The 22,710-nt window shown below is 40.0% G+C and overlaps 1 long non-coding RNA gene across 1 annotated transcript; it reads left to right on the top strand.

Annotated features, from left to right (window-relative positions):
* The first annotated feature begins 761 nt into the window (after positions 1-761).
* Positions 762-2,436, top strand: LOC140077237 (uncharacterized). The gene is made up of 3 exons (XR_011849737.1): positions 762-1,241; positions 1,844-1,938; positions 2,390-2,436. It is a non-coding gene; the product is annotated as an uncharacterized lncRNA (long non-coding RNA).
* Positions 2,437-22,710: the final 20,274 nt, after the last annotated feature.

Genomic DNA, 22,710 nt, shown 5'->3' with positions numbered 1-22,710 from the left:
AACAACTCTTCCTACCACAATGTCGGAGTTCAGTGGTAGCATGACAAGTACAATCCAAAGTCCTGCCACAGAGGTTACTGGCCAAACAGCTACTATAGAAGCTACTACCCCTGGAATTAGTTTGGATCCTGACACAACAAACATGAACTTAATGTCCACCACCATAGGGTCCAAACTAACCAGTTCTTTACAAAGTACAATGGTAACCAATTTAAACACAGATACACAACCGACATCTTTAACGTCATCTACAAATTCAGCTATTACAAAAAGTAATCTCCAAAGTGATACTACGGTGAGCCATAGCATATCTACTACTCAAACAGAGATGTCCACCTTAGGCACACAAATGGAATCTACTACCATCACAATGGATAGAACAAAAATCACAAATTCACCCACTGAATCAACTGCCATCACAATGGATAGAACAAAAATCACAAATTCACCCACCGAATCAATTTTCACCACTAGAATAAATGAAACAAATCCAACATCTACAACAAACATTATATCTTCCACACTAAGTCCAAGAACTTCCCCTACCACTCAAAATGAGAGTAGTTCCAAAACAACATCAAGCCCTAATGAATTCCAGAGTACATCAACCAGTTTCACATCAATTCTCACCCCAACAAACATGATACAACCCACTAGCCCTGTCTTAACATCTGGAACCGACATAACACAGGCAACTGCAACGCAGGTTAGAACAACCAGCATTACCAATGGTGAATCTTTGACAACAATGAACTCAAACAACTTACAAAATACATCATACATTAGCACATCCATTGGCTCTAGCACTCCAACAAGTAGAAATACAGTAACCAGTGTGATCTTAACAAGTAGAGAAGAACGAACAGGGTCAACTGCTTTGACAAATAACACAACTACTGTACAAGGTACAAAAACGTCTTTTTCCACCCAAGAAAACGGTGGATCAAAAACAACATCCCACGCCATCACATCTATTGGTTCTAGCACCCCAAAGAACACAGATTCATCAACTAGTTCAGTTTTCAGAACTAGCGTAGATAGAACAAATGACCCGACAACAAATGACCCAAATACCACACAAAATACAAGAATGTCCTCTACCACTGACACAAATGGTGGATCTAAAACCACACCAGACCCAAATGACCTGAAGAATACATCCTACATGATCACATCCATTGATCATAACACACCAAGCAGCTCAGTGGCACAACAGACCAGCACGACGTTGAGCGGCAACAGTAAGTGGAGCAAGAGATGAACCACTAACATTGTCAACTAACGACCACATGGAATATGATGGATTTCACTAATGGACATGATGGGCTAATATAACTAACAAAAACTGACTAAACCTTATAACAAAGTTATTGATATATGGACTAACTTAACAATTAACTGGATAAACACTTGCTAAATAACAACTAACTGTATGACCACATCTACCTAACACTAACTACTACTTGCTCTATTCTAACCAGTTCACAGATATGTTAATATTTTAACCCTTGCAGATTGGGCTAATAACCACTAACTGGAAGCCATTTTGGGCACAGATTTGTATTATTATTTAATTATTACTTGACACTAATCTTTGTTCTAACCAATTTTTTGTCAAAACTCACTAACATTTATGTAAAGGAGGCTGCTCAAGAATAAGTATTAAAGGAATTTTACTGGAAATTTAGGAATTCTGGAAAGCTAAGGGGAGGGGGAGTGTGTACTTACAGAAGCTCAACCAGTTTTAAATCTATAGATTTGCTCTGAATTGTTTTTTGAATTTACTCTTAATAGTTTCCATCTTTTCCATCCTCCGATACTAATCTATGTTTGCATCACACAGTGTCTCAAAGATCTTCTCTGCCATTTTATGGATACCTTCTCATTGCATTGGGGGTCTCAATCCTTACACCCATCCTGCTGTGTACATTCTGTGCGGTAAGACTTTTATTGACTTAAATCCTTTAACAATAGGTAACACATATTATAGGGTTTCATCTCCGACGGATGTTAAGGTGGAAAGGTAGTTTGTTCTGCTTAATTCCAAGACCATGGATGAAGGTCTGTTGGGCTAGAATTACTTTACCATACTTACTTTTCCAATAGAAATAATTGGTTCATTTTCTTCTAAATAGAGGCCACACAAGGATTCCCGTGTTAAAAAATTTGAGCTTTCACAAAAGCTAAATATTAGTTGACCCAACTCGTAAATTCACAGTTTTTACATCTTGACCACAAAGGCCAAACTTTTGGACTTTTGTCCACAAACTTTGCCAAGGACACTTCTGAACTATGAGTTAGAACTTAGAAAATAGAAGTAAACATTAGACATTGTTAACCAACGTTCAAAACTTGGAATTCCCAATAACTTTTTCCATTTAATTTGCAGATTTATAAGTGTTGTAAATGCCGCGGATCTGCCAATTTCAAAGCAAGCAACCCCTACAGAGAATATTGTACAAGAAACGACCCAACAACAGTGGAAACAACAACAAGAGAGGAAGGAACACTCACAGAGGTCTCATTGACTTGAAAATACTATTCACTGGTTCCACCTAAAATAAAGATTCTTAAAGGGGTTTTCCAGGTTCGTGAGAAGTTGAACCCAAGTAATCGGCCAAAGAAACAGTCCTGTAGCACCAGGAATAATTAGAAATGATGTGTGATCACCACCACAATGAAAACTGATGTGGCAAGGAGTCGGCCCGAGGCTCATTCACTCTACTGATCAGTGGAGGCACAAGAAGGCAGGACACAGTGTGAATTCTTGAAAAACCCTGTATTATTACTCGAATCTTGAAATTTTTTATCCTCTTAAACCAAACGTTACTAAAGTGTTAGTTTTACATACATGAATAGTGTAGAAAATAATACTTGAATATTTAAACGTTAAAGTAAACAAAATGGTTAACATATCTGTAATCTTAAAAAATGTATATATTTTATAGAACGGAAAGACAAAAGGTCATTTTTGAAATCCTAATTTATTAAAGTGTTTCATACGAGCGCTGTACATATAAAGATTCATTTTATTATGTGTATTTCCACTTAATGTTTTGATGGGCATTTTATATATTTATTATTTTGTTTTCCTTTTTTTTTAAGTGCGAAGGTATTTAAATTAAAATGAATATCATATTAAAAACGTTTTGTATGTTGTCTATCCTTCTAGAAATTGTAATTTCTTTAACCCCTTAAGGACCTGGCCTTTTTTCGTTTTTGTGTTTCCTTTTTCACCATTTTTCTGTTTTGTGTTTCATCTCCCAAACTTCAAACAAATCAGAAGTATTTATTTTTGTGTACATAGCTTTACTTTTTTATCTGTAGAACAAATTGTACTTTATAGTATCAGTATTTAATATCCCAATCTGTGTACTAGGGTACTGAAAAAAATCAAATAGTGGTGATATTTGTTGTGAAAACGCATTTGTGCCATTTTCTTGTGGGTTTGTTTTTTTTTTTTTACAAGAGAAGGGGAAAATTGGAAGCACACAACACTCACCCTATGAAGCGTCTCCCCAAAGGACCTCCGAATCAGCAGCACGAACCTTTACTATTTTTAATAACTCCGGATAAAACAGCATACAATCACATGATTCAAAACTCAAAGTCCGTGCACTAGAAATTGAAATACAGCCTACGCATTTTGAGCGTGTTCACATTTAATCAGAAGGAATGCTAAAGCATGAAAGTCTACTCCAATCTTCTTAAGTTTTTCTTAAAAAATCCATAACATTTATTTCATTCCATATTAAAAATACAGACATACAGTCCAGTGACCCATGAAGACCAACGCGTTTCCAACTATTGTATATCGTTCTTAGTCATGGTCAATATCCATTACGTTTCTCGGGCAAATAGATTTCTACTACGATTTCCCCCTCGAATACATTGCCGAATCTGTTCAATGCCTTAGGCTAAAAACATGTTTTATTTCCCCCATGGTCCTCATTAAAGTGTCTGGAAGCTCCAGAAATGTTGTTTTTGGGGGCTAAGGTTTTTGGTTCTATTTTTCCTATGTCTCCTAGATGTTCTAAAATTTTTGTTTTTAATTTACGCGTAGTAGCTCCAACATACTTGGAGTTACGAATGGTACACTCAATTATATAGACAACAAAGTCACTGGTGCAATTAATGAAAGTGTTAATGTCAAATGCATGGAAATTTGTGATTTTTCTATTGACACAACATTGCTTTTTTTTACATCCCTCTTTGAGTATATAAGCTAATTTCTCATCTTCGTATAAAAGATGTTTAAAGGAAACCTTCCACTACGGATCTACATATTAAGGTAGATTCGGCGGTAGGTGCATCTAAAGAATGTAAGGATAGTCCTTTTACTCCCATCTATCTTTTCTAATCTAATATGATAAGGGTAATATGCAAATAGGCTACTTGGGTGTGTAGTATGTAAATAGTATGTAAATATGTAAATAGGCTACTGGGGAGTGGAGTAGCTAGAGCTGAGGCTACACAGTGCGACTCTACTCCCCATTATCCTCTTTGATCCTCCTACCCAGAAATCTTCAGCGCGCAGCTACAAGGAGTTGTACGCACTTGTCCGTGAAGCCAGAGTTCTGCACGTGCGCAGAACACAGGCCATCGACTGCGCAATCTCGGCTCTAAATCTACTGCGCATGTGCAGAACTCGGGCTTTACAGACGAGTGCGGCAGCTCCTTGTAGCTGTGCGGCAAAGATGTCTGGGTAGGAGGATCAAAAAGGCTACTGGGGGGTGGAGTAGCCGAGCCGTGTAGTCTCAGCTCCAGCTACTCCACGCCCCAATAGCCTCTTTAGAAAATTTGCATATTACCCTGATTAACGATTAGAAAAGATAGAGGGGAGTAAAGGATTAGCCCTAAAAAGGGCTATCCTTACATAGGTAAAATGCACCTACCACCGCATCTACCTTAATCTGTAGATCTGTAGTGTTAGGTTTCCTTTTAAAACTATTTGTTTTATATCTTCAAATTGGTTGCTATATTGTAAAACCATAAAGGGGCTATAGTATTTTTCGGACTATTAGATGCACCGGATTATAAGGCGCACCATCAATAAATGCCTGCTAAAACGTCAAGGTTCATATATAAGGCACACCGGATTATAAGGAGCACCTGATTGTAAGGATGAATGACCAGCAGGTGGCAGACCTGTGCACAGTTCAAGGCAGCCGTTGTCTGTAAGTACGGTTCACATATAAGGCGCACTGGACTATAAGGCGCACCTTTTATTTCTGAGAAAATCAAAGGATTTTATAGTCCGAAAAATACGATAGTAGTCTGTTTCTTCTGATTTTGCTGTTTATCGATTAGTAGTTCAATTCTGGTTTCACTGTCTGCTATATTTTCCGCTCTCTTTAACATGCTATGTGTGTAGCCTCTCTTGCTTAATCTTTTTTGGATGTTCTTTGATTCTCTAATGTAATCGTGTTCACAGCTACAATTCCTTTTGGCTTATTGTGATCATCTACTGTTATTGATCTGATCGTGTGTTTAGGATGAGAACTATGAGCATGTAATATAGTATTCCCTGCTACTTTGTTGCCAAATGAGTTGGTACAAATTTGTTTATCTTAACATTTAAGTTGAGATCCAAGAATACCATATTATTTTCATTGATTGAAAAAGGTAAGATTGCACCCATTGCTATTTAAATATTTTACAAAATCCGGTACGGCAGATACATCGGCACGCCATACAAGAAGCAAATTGTCAATGTATCTGCCGCACCAGAAGACAGCGTCAATGTATCTGCCGTACCAGAAGACAGCGTCAATGTACCTGCTGTACCAGAAGACAGCGTCAAAGTATCTGCCGTACCAGAAGACAGCGTCAAAGTATCTGCCGTACCAGAAGACAGCGTCAAAGTATCTGCTGTACCAGAAGACAGTGTCAATGTATCTGCCATACCAGAAGACAGTGTCAATGTATCTGCCGTACCAGAAGACAGCGTCAATGCATCTGCCATACCAGAAAATCAGCGTCAAAGTATCTGCTGTACCAGAAGACAGCGTCAATGTACCTGCCGTACCAGAACACACCGTCAATGTATCTGCCATACCAGAAGACAGCGTCAATGTACCTGCCGTACCAGAAGACAGCGTCAATGTATCTGTCATACCAGAAGACAGCGTCCACAAGAGGATTAACCTCATTATACAAATAATGGTCTTCCCACCATACCATTGTGAGGTCTGAAAATTTTGCCCCAATAGAAACCCCTTTGATTTGGATGTTAAGTTGTTATTATAAAGAAAAAAAATGTGTGTCATTAAGTACCATAATACCTCGTTGATATAGTTTTTAAGGTCAGAACTGTACGTGCTGTATCGATTTAAATGGTAATTAAGAGCCACCATGGCTTTATCATGAGGTATAGAAGTATACAAAGGTAGAGCGTTACAGCTGACCCATACACATTCTTTGGACCATTCCATATTTTCATCCTGAGTACATCTCGTGTATCTTTTAGATACCCTGCCTTGAAGACTACTAGGGGCTGGACTCGTAAATGCAGACATTCACAGAGGGGCTCATTAAGTCACTCAATGCCCAAGATTATGGGTCGCAGAGGTGGCGGGTATTACCCCTAATGAACTTCTTTTTATTAATGACCCCTACATCAAAGTCCTCCTTAGACACAAGGTTTCCCAACGAAATGAATTTCAAACATGAAGTCATGTTTCATTATTAAAATATAACAAACACATTTTTTAACCATTTGTGTCAACCTTTATATTCAAATACAACCCCATAAAACATCTGTTAACCTACTTAACCAGTACCTCCGAGTTCCCGAAAGTACATTGTCCGACTACAATGGAGTGTGCCGTGATTCACTAAGATCGTGCACCCGATGTGTCTACAATGAAGATTTATTGTTAATCCTGATTCTTATGACAACCCAACATTTTTAAAATCCAATTGTCACAGAGACCAAAAAAAATTTGGCTGGGGTTACAATAATAAAATATACAGTTCAGACTTACATACAAATTCAACTTAAGAACAAACCTACAGACCCTATCTTGTATGTAACCCGGGGACCACCTGTATACTATATTGTGTTTTTTTTACGGCTTTCACAGATTGATCTAAATGAGTTGAGTAAAATCACAGAAATATCAAATGAACAAAGGTTTCATTATGTTTTAATAGATTGAAAAAAATGTAATGTTTTGTAAGAAGAAATATTTCAATATTTCTATGATTCACCACATTCTGCCTCCAATAACTTTTCATACTTTACTGTATGGACCATGTCTAAGGTGTCATTTTCTGATGGACTAGTTGAAATTTTTGTTGCTACCAATTTGATAGATTGATACATTGGCAGTTTCTAGAAGTGCCTATACCTAATATGTTTATGTTTATTTTTTTCATATTTCTCATCTAGAGAGTGGGATATTTTAATTTATTTTTATAATTTTGAAACTTTAAAAAAAAATGTTTAAGTCCCCTAGGATAACTGAGCCCTAAGGAATCTGATCCCTCAAAACATATACTGTAATAATACTGTATTGCAGTATCATTTGTAAATAATTACAGAATATGATAACACAATATAGATAAAGATTTTTATTTATGGCCTTTTTATTAAAGATCTGTATTGATCTCCCGTCAGCTGACTGGTACAGATCCTACACTAAGGGGATTTATTTATTTAAAATCTCGTTATATTATGAGCATATAGAATCTAGTCAGAATAGAGTAAAAGTGATGGTTAGGTTTATACATCACCACCATGTTTTGGCAGGAGTATGTACTGAGCTGAAATCTATGCCACAGCCAGTTACCCCTCACACTGTGGTCCCTCTTTTCTTCCTCATATTGTGCCTCTCATATTATCCTCATAGTGTGGCCTCATCATCCCCCCCTAAAACTTATGGCCTTTTATCCCCCTTCATATTGTGGCACCTATTATCTGGTTCTCATATTGTGGCCCGTCATCTCATCTCCACCTCTACCTTATCTCTCCCTCATATTTTTCCCCCCATCTCTCCATAACATTGCTGCCCAACTCATCTCTACCTCCTATTGTGGCCCCTCAGCTCTCCTCATATTGTTGCCCCCTCATCTCTCCAGCATATTGTCACACCCCCATCTGTTCCTCATATTGTGGCTCCTCAATTCTCCCTTATATTGTTGCCCCCTCATCTCTACCTCATTTGTGACCTCTTATCTCCCACTCATATAGTGGTCCCTGTCATCTGATCCTCATATTGTGGCCTCTCATCTTTCCCTCTCACTAATCTCTCCCTCACATTGTTGCACCTCCACCTCTCCATAATATTGTGGCTCCCTCTCATCACCTTATTATGGCCCTGTCATCTCCTCCTCATGTTGTGGCCCTCTTCCCTTCATATTGTGGTCTCTCTTCTCTCCCTCATGTTGTGGGCCACTCTCAGCCCCCACATCTTGTGGCCCTCATATTATGCCACTTTCACCCTGCATATTGTGCAACCCTCACCCTATAGGCTCCCATTATATTCACTTTATATTGTGTCACCCTCCTATCCACTTGTGACTTCCCTCTCATCTCCCTCACCTTGTGTACCCCCATCATTCCCACTTTATATTGTTGCCCCTCTTCTCTTCCTTGTCATGTCTAAACACCAGATACTCACCTGTTCCCGTTCTCCAGCAGCTCTCATCTTCTCCTCTGTCTCTGCTGCTTCTTTGTGCAGTGATGCTAGCAGACGTGATGACGTCAACATATCACATTTGCCAGTCCCTATACACAGCTGCACCAGGGGAACAGGATGATGCAAAGATCTGACTGCTCTCTGCACCATCATCTTATTTAACTCTATCTGTGTCTGGAAACTCAGATGAAGTCCAGGCACAGCGCCCACAACATGTGGGCGGAGTCAGCTGGGGCGGAGCAGAGTCAATGGGGATGAGGGTAGAGCCAAAAGGTGTCAGGGGCCCATCAGTTTTTTTCACCAGTACACCGGTGGGCCAGACTAACCCTGGGGTTGGTCTATTTATCATCTTGAGTATGTACCCAATTTCCGTTTTTGTATTTCCAGTTTTGACTCCTTGCTTTCCAATAGCCGTGTTATTTTTCCTTTCTTCGGTTTTATATGTTTACATGGCTGTAGGAAGGTTTCACAAACTCAGATTCAGGCACAGTGACTGTGGTAATATTTTTTTATTTGTTATCCACGGCCTCCTTATGCAAAAAAAAGCCTGAAGTGATCCTGAGGATGATACCAGAGCCCCTCCATGCTGCAGATTCCTATCAATGTGTGTAACTATATCTGGCAAACAGATAAGGGATGTGCTGAGCAGAATGTGAGAGGGAGACAGGATAACAGCTTGTGAAGCTACAGTAAGAAGGGGATCTGGTTACACCCACCAGGGGCCCTTTAGGTTAAGTAACATAATTATAAAAGTTGATGTTAGAAGGAAAGAGACCATTGATAACAAATAAAGAAACAAAGAAGATTACGACAGTCATAGTGCCTGGATCTATTAGTAAGTGTCCCTGGTTTTTCATGATGGATGTTGAGGGTAGATTTCCTCTAAAGGGGTATTCCAGGAATCAGCATAATTCATATACAAATGAGTCAGTAAAATATAAGCTAATGTGTAATTAGTTGTTATGTAAAATGTTGCTCCCCTAAGCACAAAATGCTGCTGACATAATCCGTTAATTTCTCCCGCAAGGAGAAAACACAGGACAGAAGATGGCCGCTGGTCACATGTCCACATCACATGTCCTGCACCTGCCTAGGCAGGTCATGTGATCACCACTATTATTGGCTGTAGTCGGTTGGTTGCAGTTCATCCAGTATGGCCTGTGTTGTGGTGATGGTAGTTACACATCATTACTATGGTAACAAAGCAAGAAAACCTGTTAGATCATCACTGGGAGCTGAGCATAAGAGGGAAGAGGAGTTACTGAGAACTAAAGGATCTTGGGACTTGTAGTTTCCAGTGGCGGCCATCTTGGTGATAACTCTGCATACTTTTGTAAATCATAAAATCAAACTATTGAAGCTCCATTTTGTGACTAATGACATTGAGTTTTGTTACATTTATTTATTTATAGCATCATGGGTTTTTGTATCAGACGTTCCTGTTCCTAGAATACCCCTTTAAGGGTTGATTTGACTTTTAGATTGCTTTTGATAAAAATTATTTGGGATGACATAGAGGATCCTAACTTTTTCAATATTTAATGCATAAATGTATGTATTTCAGTCTATGGTGGAATTAATTAATTACTAATAAAGGGGTTACCCCCCTAGGTGCCCACTGTGGGCTGGATAGCTACATACAGTGAACTTCTCTGGCTCCAGTTTCCAGTCCCAATACCACGTGGTAACCCATTTTTTTGCATGATCAACTGGTTTGCAAGTGCTTGGGTACATTGTACTTGCTTCGACCAATGAGTGGCCTCAGCAGTGCCTGGGGCTGCACAGTTGATGGCTCTGGGCACCACTGAGACCCTTGACTAAGTAAAGTGAGTCCCTCGGCTAGAGAACTTCTGGCCCAGCTGAGAGGTGGAGAATGGAAGACACTGGAACTGGGAGCTGAGGGAGGTAAGTAGACAAGAGTTTTTCCAGGATTTCATTAAAATTCCTCTGAGCCCTGCCAATTAACTTCATGAATGTTGGCAGTGATTCCACCACCATTATAATTATGAGTAGAGCTGGGAGATTATCCATATTAATAATGAGATCACAGGAAAGATTAGAGGGAGGAGGCGGACTAGTTCATCAGATTTTCTATAACCTGCCAGAAACTTCTGCAAACTCCGTTGATGAAGAATTCCAGAGTCTGATGTATCAGGTACGTAATGATGTGTGTATCATGTGCCATATCGAGGGTTGGACTAGACCACTATAATTCTGAGGCTTTGATAGACCTGAGTTCCAATAATTTTTTTGGCACCAGCTTTATAGGTCCAAAGGGGGCAGCTTCAAGTGTTTATGGGGGGAAAGGTGTTGGCATAAATATGGCAATAACCCTTAGTCTTACCATGTATGGTGCTGGTGGACACGGTGGGTTTGATTTGGTGAGGTGTTCATGAAACACTTGGTGCTATTCCTTGCCTTTCATATCGAAAAGAGACCCACCTTAACCTTCCTGGAGTGTTACATATGTACAAGGTCATTCAGTTTTCCATCCATTGGGTGTCAGTATACGACCATAGATATTGTATTCTACAGATCAGAGATCCTTCCATGAAACCGGTTGAGTCATAGAATGTAAATGTGTATATGATAAATCCTTCTTGATAGTTGTATAATATATCTATCTATCACTGAATCCGTAGTACTGACCCAGATATCATGACAGGACACCAGTTTTGGCTCTGCACCCACCATACAGGGTATACCTTCCATGGGGGGGGGGTCTGTCTCAGGGATTACAAAACAATTTCTAGGGACACGATTACTTCCCATGCTTGAAAACAGATGAATACCACCAGGAGCATCTGAGATGTTCGTCTCCTACCACATCTGATCCATGTATGTTCATACCCTTCGGATTTCATTGGATTACTTGATTTTATATAGGTTCAGGGAGTAAGAGTTCTTCTTATGAAGACTTTGCCAGTTAAGGTCACCTTTTGGGCGTGTGGAGATTAATAGCCATTGACGCCCCACTGTGAGATTCTGGGAAATATGCAAATATGTTTTCCTAGAACAGATAGTTATCCATCTGTTACTATTCATTGCACACTTCAGAAAGTAAACACCTATTTAAGTGACCTAAAACTAGTTATCTGGTATTGCCAAGACACCCCATATTGTAGAGGGCTATACTCATACATACACTCAATAGGGGTATTTATCAGTGCTTCTGCACCACGCAAGGGGGGGGGGGAAGGAGGGATGCGGCCGGCTGGGGGTTAAAAGTCGGGAAAAGAGGCCGGAGCCGGCCAGCTGCACTGAAACAGTGGTGGGTCTATCATTAGCCAGTGCTCGAGTGCCGGAGTATGATAAATACCCCCCAATATATACATAGGTGCACTCATTCATACTCTTACAGTACACATTGATGCATTCATTCTTACATGCATGCCCTATTTGTGCTAGTATGCAAACTTACTTCACCCTTATAATAAGATATATATTTCAGTGGGCCAAAGTAGATGAGATGGTGTACTATACTAGTCCACTTTCACAGCTATAGATGTGTCCTTAACTTCCTTTTGATTGGTCATGTTCAAGCTCTGAATAACAATGGCCTCATGTGTGCCCAGAGCCATCAACCTGACCAGCCCCATGCACTGCTGAGGCCACTGAATGACTCTAAATGGTGATGTGATTTTGCTCTTAGACATCATTGGATTGATAGCAAAGTGGAGATTAAGATAAAGATGTACTTTCAGAACCTTAAAAATGTGTCCTTCGTTACCTTTCTCTTGGTTTGACATGTCTAGGTTAAAGTATCCGACTCTAAATGGTCTTGTGATTGTGTTCTTAGACATCATGGGATTGATAGCAAAGTGGAGAGGAAGATAAAGATGGAAAAGTCTACTTTGAGAACCTTAAAGATGTGTCATTCATTACCTTTCTCTTGGTTTGGCATGTCTAGGTTAAAGTATCCGACTCTAAATGGTCTTGTGATTTTGTTCTTAGGCATTATGGGATTGATAGCAAAATATGAAGGAAGATAGAGTTGTACAAGAATCAATTTCTATCAATGTAAGGTATATAAAAAAGGCACATAGTACGATTTAAAGGGACATGTGGGGTGAAGGTGCAAAATGTTGTGTATACACTGGAAGGCTTTTATTAACGGTATTGCAGTTAAGGGTGTACTGATATGTATTTCAACCGGTCTCAAGTGATGGTCCTTTGTAAAAAGCAGGTGTAATTGAGCATAGGATTTGAGCAGCTCTGAAATCCTGGACCAGATGATATCTAGTCTTACCAAATTGGTGGCCCTTTGGAATCATTCAATGGTCCAGAACATTGGTCTACAAGTTCCATGACTAATTCTATGATATCTAAACCTCTTTTTTATAAAGTAGAAAGTGGAGATGTAGATCAATATTCCATTTTACATAAGCTACAATGTAGTGGACCTTGTCCCATATGAGATCATCACTTTAATAGATAATAGATTTAGATACATGGATCACACTTTGGTTATTTAGATAATTTATTATAAGATAATTTTGAAGAACACAAGAAATAAATACAATGCAAAGGTTGGTGGAGGATCAGATCCCTTAAATACAAGTCGTGCTCAGAAGCAGATGGTGGACATCAACATGAACCTTCATTGATGAAGGTGCTTAGTCCTACAATACTGGTGCCTGGTTCTTAGCACCTCCATTGGTTTCACCCGTTATGCCATTCAGGAGGTACTGTACAAAGTAAGGGTTCTTCATGCTGATTCTTTGGCTCCAGGGTCTTCAATTATTAGCAGCTTCTCATGAAGCAAAACTACAAAAAATAAAATAGTTGGTGAAAGTGTTCACGGGGGGGTGTAGAGTAGCAGTGAAGTAAGTTTGTGATGCCTTCTACATAAAGATAAACTCCAACCATACAATCTGCTAGCGTTTAAGGATATCATGAAGGGTGCATGAACAAGGCTGAAGGCCAACCATTTTTAGCAACCCCTACTCTGGAGGACATGTATTAAGGATGTGTTGTTACTCCCCATATATAGTTCACCACTTTGGATATTGTCTTTGTGAACTGCTGTTTTCTGTAGCCCTCAACTCTGGAAAACGATGGTCTTCAAGTCCTTGCAGTGGTGGCCTCATAGCAACAATACCGAGAAGTTTTCAAATTCAATAAATTCACCAATATCACACATATTCACTTACCAGGGGGAAAAGCAATAGAAGTAGGAAGAAGAGGTCCAATACGGTCAATACAATGATGGCCACTTCAGCACGAGTAATTCTATCATCGGCTAAAAGATGAAAAACAAAATTACAACCAAATTGCATAACTCCTGTTGGAGAATGGGGCCCCAGACAAGCGGAGCAGCTTCCCGTAGGGGATGAAAGCAGATAAGATGGGAGAAGATGATTCCAAAAACATGATGGGACATTCAGTATATAAATGTGTAGACACATAGGATTACTACAAGGTGACAAATGGAAGTACTTACAGGATGATGAGGAAGTTGTTGTAGTTGCTGTAGAATTAGATGTAGATGCACTACTAGTTCCTGGTGTCGTGGTATCTGTAATTGATGAGAACATTTATGAGTGCATAAAGTACTTCAGATTGGTCTACCCTCAACTAGATCCTGTCACTATAGATGAAATAATATCAGTGCCAGGGGCCGATTAAGACTGCCAAAATATTATAATAAATATTAAAGACCCCAAGTCTGGAATCACTTTCTACATCTGGTACTAGAACCAGCTTCTTGGGGAATGGAGGATGTGCCCCTTTTGCTGCTTCCAATCTGCGGTTTCAGGAGCTTTTGAGGACCACCAAAGGCTCAAGTATACATGTGTATTGAGAGCAGGAACAGATTTAAGAGGAAATCATGGGTGACCAAATTTAGTGGGTGGTTTGGGTAACCATGGGCCCCCTAGAAGGCTTGGGCCCCAGGTTACGGCACAAACCGCCTATATTATGATTGACTACTGATCAGAACTGTTCTTTGACCCCATTCCATGTGTTGATTGTGGTGTTGATACCAGAATTGCAGAATCTACTCTATGTGTGTAGTCTGGATCTAGAGACAGAAGAAATCAACATCTAGAGGGGTCTTGAATTTCCCCTCGAGGGATCAGAAACCATTTTATCCAATGGATAGGTCATCAATATAATTTGGGGGGGGGGGGTTATTTTCTTTAAAATCCTATAACAAAACTGACAACTCTTCTGAAGAGCTGCTTAACAATGTGACTATTCCCCTCTGATTCAATTATATTACTTTATATGCAATTAAATAGCTGCATCCAATATTATGGCAATGGTAAGTGAATATTAACTTACTTTGACAGAACACTGTGAAAAAAAACAAAGAAAGAGAAACCATTAATGATCTTAATATGTAGGAATCATTTATAAACACAATCTTTGGTAAACTATTCCTTATGCAGAGCAAAATATAAGTATCAAAAATTAAAAGACAGCAGCCACCACTAGAGGGCGCTTTAGGAGTTTACTGGATACTGCTACATTATACTGTACATTATTATGTAAAAGCTATAAGGAGTTGTCTCTGAAGCTCCTCCTCAAGGGTCTGCAGATAACCCAAATTTTAAAATCTAACTTTAGATTTTAGAACGTATCAATGGTTCTATAGATGTTGAACAGTTACCAATTTTTTGAAATATTTATGGAAAATTGGGTATAACCCAGCATGATATTTGGGGGGTTCAGAAACTCTTTACCAAAATGAGCACTGCCATATTGTTTAAGAATAGGCTCAGGTGCACGGGGGCAGGTCCATAAGTGGACCACAGGGCAGGACTTTCACATCTCTATATCACCAGCTATAATTTTTGTAATCTTGGACTTGGTATAAAAAATGATAGAGCTCTGCCCCCCTATAGAGACATTTGTAGCTCACATTCAGAGTTAATTAAAATTAGTTGTAGCCAGGCAATGTGCTGGTTCTTTAGTAAGGACCTATATAGTTGCCCATCTATTTGCTGTAAGGACCTTAACAGTTGCCCATACAATTATTATCTTTAACTGTGCAAAAAAAAAAAATGCATGGGGTTCGATTCCAAATTTCCATATATTTTTAGACATACAGCATTGAAATTTGTAATTTTACTTCAGCAGCTCGTACTGTAGTGAAATGGTAGCTTAATCAATTAATTTTGCTGATCAAGTATTAATAAGATTCTATTTTAGATATGTTTTTTTAAAAAAATGAATGTAGAATACAGAGTTTTCACTTTGTAGTCTGTTACTATGGAAACGCATAGGTCTACAGAGGAACTGAAGACACACAATAGATTATTTCTTATTTGGATATAGTGTATCCCTGTGTGCTTAACAAAGGATGCACCCCAAATTTTCGGATTCCGCCCAACATAAAACAAAGAATATGTCTATGGAAGGTTTTCAACACTTTAGTAATATTTGAGTTGACTCTTACCTTTTGCTTGTAGAGTGAGGAAGACGAGCAGGATGAGCCCCCGGGACACTACCTTAGATACCATGATGATGTGTCTGTTGGTGATGGAGCAGTGAGGGTGTAGTACAGAGGAGTGAGGACACAGGACCCGTGGCAGGGCTTTTATACACCCTACTATCCAGTGTCATCGTCACCTCCTCTTCCTCTGGTGTCTGTGTTGTTGGTGATGACATCACTAATGATAAGGAATGCTGAGTGAGAGGATTGATATTGGCATCCCAAATATCCACACGCGGTGCCCCATATTTCCCAATAGCTGCTAATTGCAGGTTCAGTCAGTATCTATGTGACACGAGGACATAGATATGTGAGAGCCCTAGCATGTCATAAAGCATCTACTCCTAATATAATGACACTAATTATCCTTATCTCTCCATCTCATATCTACTCATCTCCTCCATCCACAGCCAAGTAGCTACAAACAGTTAAACCTATAGAGGCAGCACGACAATGGGGACTGATCCCTATAGCAGAAATAGAGAAAGCAACAACAAATGGATTCATTACAAGTCCTACATTTCACCTTCTATCACTGAAGAAGTAAATATTCCCAAACATAACAATTTTTTTTTAGTTTTTTAATTTGGATTACTGCCATCTCGGATGATAAAATGACATTACTGATCCTAACTTATATTATGTATTATACTCCAGAGCTGCACTCACTATTGTGCTGGTGCAGTCACTGTGTACATACATGACATTACTTATCCTGTACTGATCCTGAGTTACATCCTGTATTATACTCCAGATCTGAACTCACTATTCTGCTGCTGGTGCAGTCACTGTGTACATACATGACATTACTTATCCTGTACTGATCCTGAGTTACATCCTGTATTATACTCCAGAGCTGCACTCACTATTCTGCTTCTGGTGCAGTCACTGTGTACATACATGGCATTACTTATCCTGTACTGATCCTGAGTTACATCCTGTATTATACTCCAGAGCTGCACTCACTATTCTGCTGCTGGTGCAGTCACTGTGTACATACATGACATTACTTATCCTGTACTGATCCTGAGTTACATCCTGTATTATACTCCAGAGCTGCACTCACTATTCTGCTGCTGGTGCAGTCACTGTGTACATGCATGACATTACTTATCCTGTACTGATCCTGAGTTACATCCTGTATTATACCCCAGAGCTGCACTCGCTATTCTGCTGCTGGTGCAGTCACTGTGTACATACATGACATTACTTATCCTGTACAGATCCTGAGTTACATCCGGTATTATACTGCAGAGCTGCACTCACTATTCTGCTGCTGGTGCAGTCACTGTGTACATACATGACATTACTTATCCTGTACAGATCCTGAGTTACATCCGGTATTATACTGCAGAGCTGCACTCACTATTCTGCTGCTGGTGCAGTCACTGTGTACATACATGACATTACTTATCCTGTACTGATCCTGAGTTACATCCTGTATTATACCCCAGAGCTGCACTCACTATTCTGCTGCTGGTGCAGTCACTGTGTACATACATGACATTACTTATCCTGTACTGATCCTGAGTTACATCCTTTATTATACCCCAGAGCTGCACTCACTATTCTGCTGCTGGTGCAGTCACTGTGTACATACATGACATTACTTATCCTGTACTGATCCTGAGTTACATCCTGTGTTATACCCCAGAGCTGCACTCACTATTCTGCTGCTGGTGCAGTCACTGTGTACATACATGACATTACTTATCCTGTACTGATCCTGAGTTACATCCTTTATTATACCCCAGAGCTGCACTCACTATTCTGCTGCTGGTGCAGTCACTGTGTGCATACATGACATTACTTATCCTGTACTGATCCTGAGTTACATCCTGTATTATACCCCAGAGCTGCACTCACTATTTGACAATTGTTAAAAACAATAATGTCACACTCTAACAAAACCACTGATAAGCTTCACCTCACGGCAAAACCACTGGGAGGCAGCACTTAAGTAACTATAAGGTAGACAGAATCTCGCACATCATGGTTGGGAAAGGTGTTCAATTTGTAACTCACAGATCTGGACATGTTCAGGCACTTGGAAGGTTACATCACATCTGTACTTACCATTAATAAATATATCTCTGCACATATCTATGACAGACATATAGATACATCTCCACAGCTTCACTCTCAGACCTACAAGACATCCTTATTGTAGCTGCAATCCCACTATAACTTCATTTTCATTTTTGGGTACCTAAAGCCTCTGATTAAAAACAAAATAACCTCTGAGTAACCAAATTATTAGCAGATTCATACAACTTTTGCAAACTTTTATAGTCAATAGTCAATGAGGGGTTTAGCAAAACTGGTATTGCCATCCGATATATATTTTTTTGTTTTATACTTTTATTCTAATTCTTTCTGACTCCCCCATACAGGGCTGGCGCTAGCACTAGCCACTCTCGGGCATGTGCGGGGGGCCCAGAGCTGCTGGTGGGGCCCACATAAGAATGAGTATAGACAGTTTTGGCTTGAGCTCTATGAGTGTATATCCGAGAGATTGAAGATCAATTTGGTTTTTGATGTCTTAGTGGCTATCTTGGGTCTCGTTCCATTTCTGAGGACATCAAGGGGAAAAACCTAGTTAATACATAGATTATTGTTTAATGGGAGGTTGGTTCTGGTTAAAAATTGGAATGGGAAAAAAAGTTTGAACATTAAAGATTGGTTCACTTCAGTTGAAAAAATGAGGCACTATGAAGTAATCCCTCTGGGATGTGGTGACGGTACAGGAGGAAATGTAAACAATAGAACAGAACCCAATTGCTGGCTGGAGTGGTTAACAAGGTAGATACATTCATGTAAGCAGTGTGATGGTTCCTTTTTGAAGCCGGAGGTATATTTTGGGACATGTGTATAGGTAGTGTGTTTTTTTGTTTTTTTTTTCCCAGCGGTGCCTGGAAGGGGGGGGCTAGGGGAGGGGGATACAATTGAATTTATTAAATACTTAAAGTTAATTGTATGTATAAAAGAAAGGGGGGGAAAAAAGGGGAAAAGAAAAGAGGAAAAAAAAGGATAAAAATTGACTTGTAGTAGGATGTTTTTTTTTTATCTGTGCAGTGTTGTAATACATGAATTTTAAACTATGTATTATACATGTATAATGGTAATAAAAAAAATACAAAAAAATAAAAAAAAGAATGTATATAAGGAATCAATGGGGTGACGTTTGCTGTATCTAATGAATACATAGGGCAGTGGTGGCAAACCAATGGCACTGGTGCCAGAGGTGGCACTCAGAGCCCTCTCTGTGGGCACCCAAGCCATCAACCCAATCAAGTTCATGAGACAGGATTCAAGGTATCCTCCTGCAGTCCAAGGAAGTCCAGGACATAACTAAACTAGGTGCTATTTTAAAGTATCAGATCCTGGGCCGCCTGGGACTAAAGTAGGAAGAAGAAGGTGTAGACAGGGCTGGATTATCATTGTAGCCTCTGTATATAATATAACCATGAGGGGGCTCTATATAAATAACTAGGGGGCTGTTTTAGTTTCTGATTTTTCAATGCCGCCACGTGAGTTCACTGCAAAGGTGCTCAGTGAGGCTCTCCAGGGGCCTACTGAAACCTGGAGCCGACCCTGCCCCCATGCTCTTTAATGTACTGTACATATTTGGCTTTTATTTTCTGGTTATATATTTTGATTTGTCAGATGTATGAACAGTTTTGGATGCATTCTATCTCATGGCACTACAGTCACATTCACTACAAAGAGTTGAGATCAAATTAGACCCAATCACGTTCAAACAATCATAGCTCAGGAATTCTAAGGAGAACAATTAGCAACATCATAAATCAATGATGTGATCAATGGCATCTTAGAAATCTTTGCCTGTGACATTTTTAGAACTATGGACCAACCTTCCACAACTGAACTCTACTAATTTACTATTTGTCTTGCCAATTAAAGAAAGCAACAGTCACACTCCCACCACAACAGTTCTGCTCCCCGACCTAAAAAGTCTTAATCCCACCATAATGATCATGCGCCAATGCAAAAGTCAGACTGCTATTTCAACAGTCATACTACTCCCATTGCAAAAGTTGGACTCCACTAAAACAGCTACACAATCCAACCACAACAGTCATACTCCCATCAAAACAGCTATGCTTGGACTGAAGAAGCCTCACTCTCACCAATACAATCATCTTCGTGCTTCCAGTCCAACATTTGTATTCCTATCGTAACATCACAAAAGTCTTCCTCCTATTGTAACAATCACACTTCCATCTTAATAGTTGTACTCCCGTCATAAGAATCATACCCCCGTTGCCTGTCGTAAACCCATCACAAAAGTTTGACTCCACCACAACAGCAACACTTCCACCACACCTTCTCTCCAATTAAGAAGCCTCAATCCCACCACAACTCCCATCAAAACAGCTATGGCTTGACTGAAGAACCCTCACTCCCACCACAATAATCATATTCATACATTACCACAACAGCTAAGTAGTACTTTAAAAATTTTTAAAACAAGACAAGAGTCCGAACAAGAGTCATATTCCTATAACAACAGCTACACTCAAACCGAATAATCCTGATTCCCACAACACAAGTCCCACTACCAAAACCAAAACTACTGCTCTTCAGCCACATCAACCCTCAAAAACTCCCACCACAACAGCTACACTCCCACTACATAGGTCACATTCCCACCGCAGCAACTATATTTGGACTGAAAAAGTCTTACTCCATTACCACAGTGGAGAGGGGCGGGGGTAAGCTGTGCACTACCGTGCACTACGGTATGGTACGGGCGGGCAACGGCAGTGTGAATGTAGCCATACTCCGACCTCAATGTCTTCACAACTACTTACAAAAAGAAATTTTTACAACAATGGCCTCACTCCCACCAAAATAGCCATTCTACCACTAAAAATAGTCACATCTTCTCATTACATTTATACAACAGCCACAACTGCTGTAGAACTTCCACACCACTTGTACTTCTATGAAAATGCTGATGTCTTTAACATGTCCTCTTGGGTGGACATGTCAAGATATGAGCATCACAAGTTAAGCGTGATCTTCCAACAGTTCAACACAAAGTAAAGGAGGTGTGCTGAGTTTATCTCTGTAATATTTTATTAGTTAAGTAAACTAAAGATCAGTTTGGTGTAGATAAATCTGAAGCTGCATCTCCAGGTTCTCTCCAACCAAACCTGGTGTCCAACTTTTTTAGCTGTTGTCCAACCACAACAGTCACATCCAACCCCACTGTAGACTCAAAAAGCCTCACACTCAACAAAACAGTTGTACTCCCATCACCACTGCAATACTCGCTCTACCACCGGGACGGCACATAGAGAGATAGCTGAGCTCCGCCGTGAGATATTTGGGTATTACACCATTTATTAGTATCCCGAGCTAAAAAGATTGAATTTATGATCTTGTTAAACAACACTAATAAACCGTAACCTACTGCAATAAATGAGAGCAATAAAATCTGCAGTGCTGCCGTTTACTACAAAATAGAATAATCACTTTCTATCACCGTCTGTCCTTACTGGCCGAGATCTATCTATCTCTCTATACAACACATGAAAAGTCCATATCAGCACAGGGAAATGACTCCTGAAAAGAAGGGGAGAAGATCCTGCAGGTCCTGGCAGCGCCTCCAATAATTAGGACTTCATGTTTCTAAAATTCATTTGAAGATGAAGTTTACAGGAAGTGTGGCAACATTTCGTTGTCTTCCACCTTTGTCAAGGTACACAGGGGCATACTGAATCCCAGGTTTCAGAAGGCCCCTTGGTGACGGAGCCTAAGTGGGCCCCTTTTCCGTGAACTCATGCAGCAGCATTAAAAATTCAATAACTAAAACAGTCTCATGTTCCTTAAAATATTTCCTAGTTAATCATACCAAATATATATCATAGCATTTAATATGAGCCCCCCTGACACCCTATCGAGTAATTAACTACAGCTTCCCCTCTCGCCCACATTGATTCCTCATGAACAGCCTTATGTGGGCCCCTCCTGCAGCTCTTGGCCCTGGCAAAAGCTCAGGTGTTCCCAGTGTTGGTGCCGACCCTGAAGGTGTGTAGGGCCAGATGTATCACCGTTCTGTGCTTAAGTGTAATGGCTGCGCCTGTATTCTGGCCAGAATTATCACAAGCTACAACCATCTGTGATGAATTGAGTTCCTGGCTCTTATTAATCAGTTTAGGCGCAATATAGGTGCAATGTTAGATTCGGGAAGTTACATGATCCCCCTACAAGCTCCTCTCTCTTTCTTTCCCGCACCCCAGCATGAAGATAACCCTCACAGCAGAGCTCAGGGGTGTGACACCCAGCACCCAGTCATCTCCTCAGCAGTGGCTTCTCCAGGATGGGATCCCCCAGTGCTAATCTTCTGCTGCCCCTTGTAATTCTGGCCAGTATTACCCCTCAGAAACCTTCGTAATCATCCTGCTACACCTCTCTGTAGTATCTGTAAAATCCTACAAACTTCTCCTCTATCCTGCTCTGAGTTGCTGCTTTTGCAGATTGTTTGTAAATATAATGTCAAGAACTGTAAACAGAGGCTGCACATATTATCTGTAGTGTCTGGATAAGCTCTGCTGCTGGGGATAAGCTGCTCTGCACAATGGCTTCTCCTTTTACCCATCT

Source organism: Engystomops pustulosus, chromosome 9, assembly GCF_040894005.1.
Source record: "Engystomops pustulosus chromosome 9, aEngPut4.maternal, whole genome shotgun sequence".
Taxonomy (NCBI): Eukaryota; Metazoa; Chordata; class Amphibia; order Anura; family Leptodactylidae; genus Engystomops; species Engystomops pustulosus.
The sequence above is the reverse complement of the archived record's forward strand: the minus strand, read 5'-3'. Positions and strand labels throughout refer to the sequence as shown.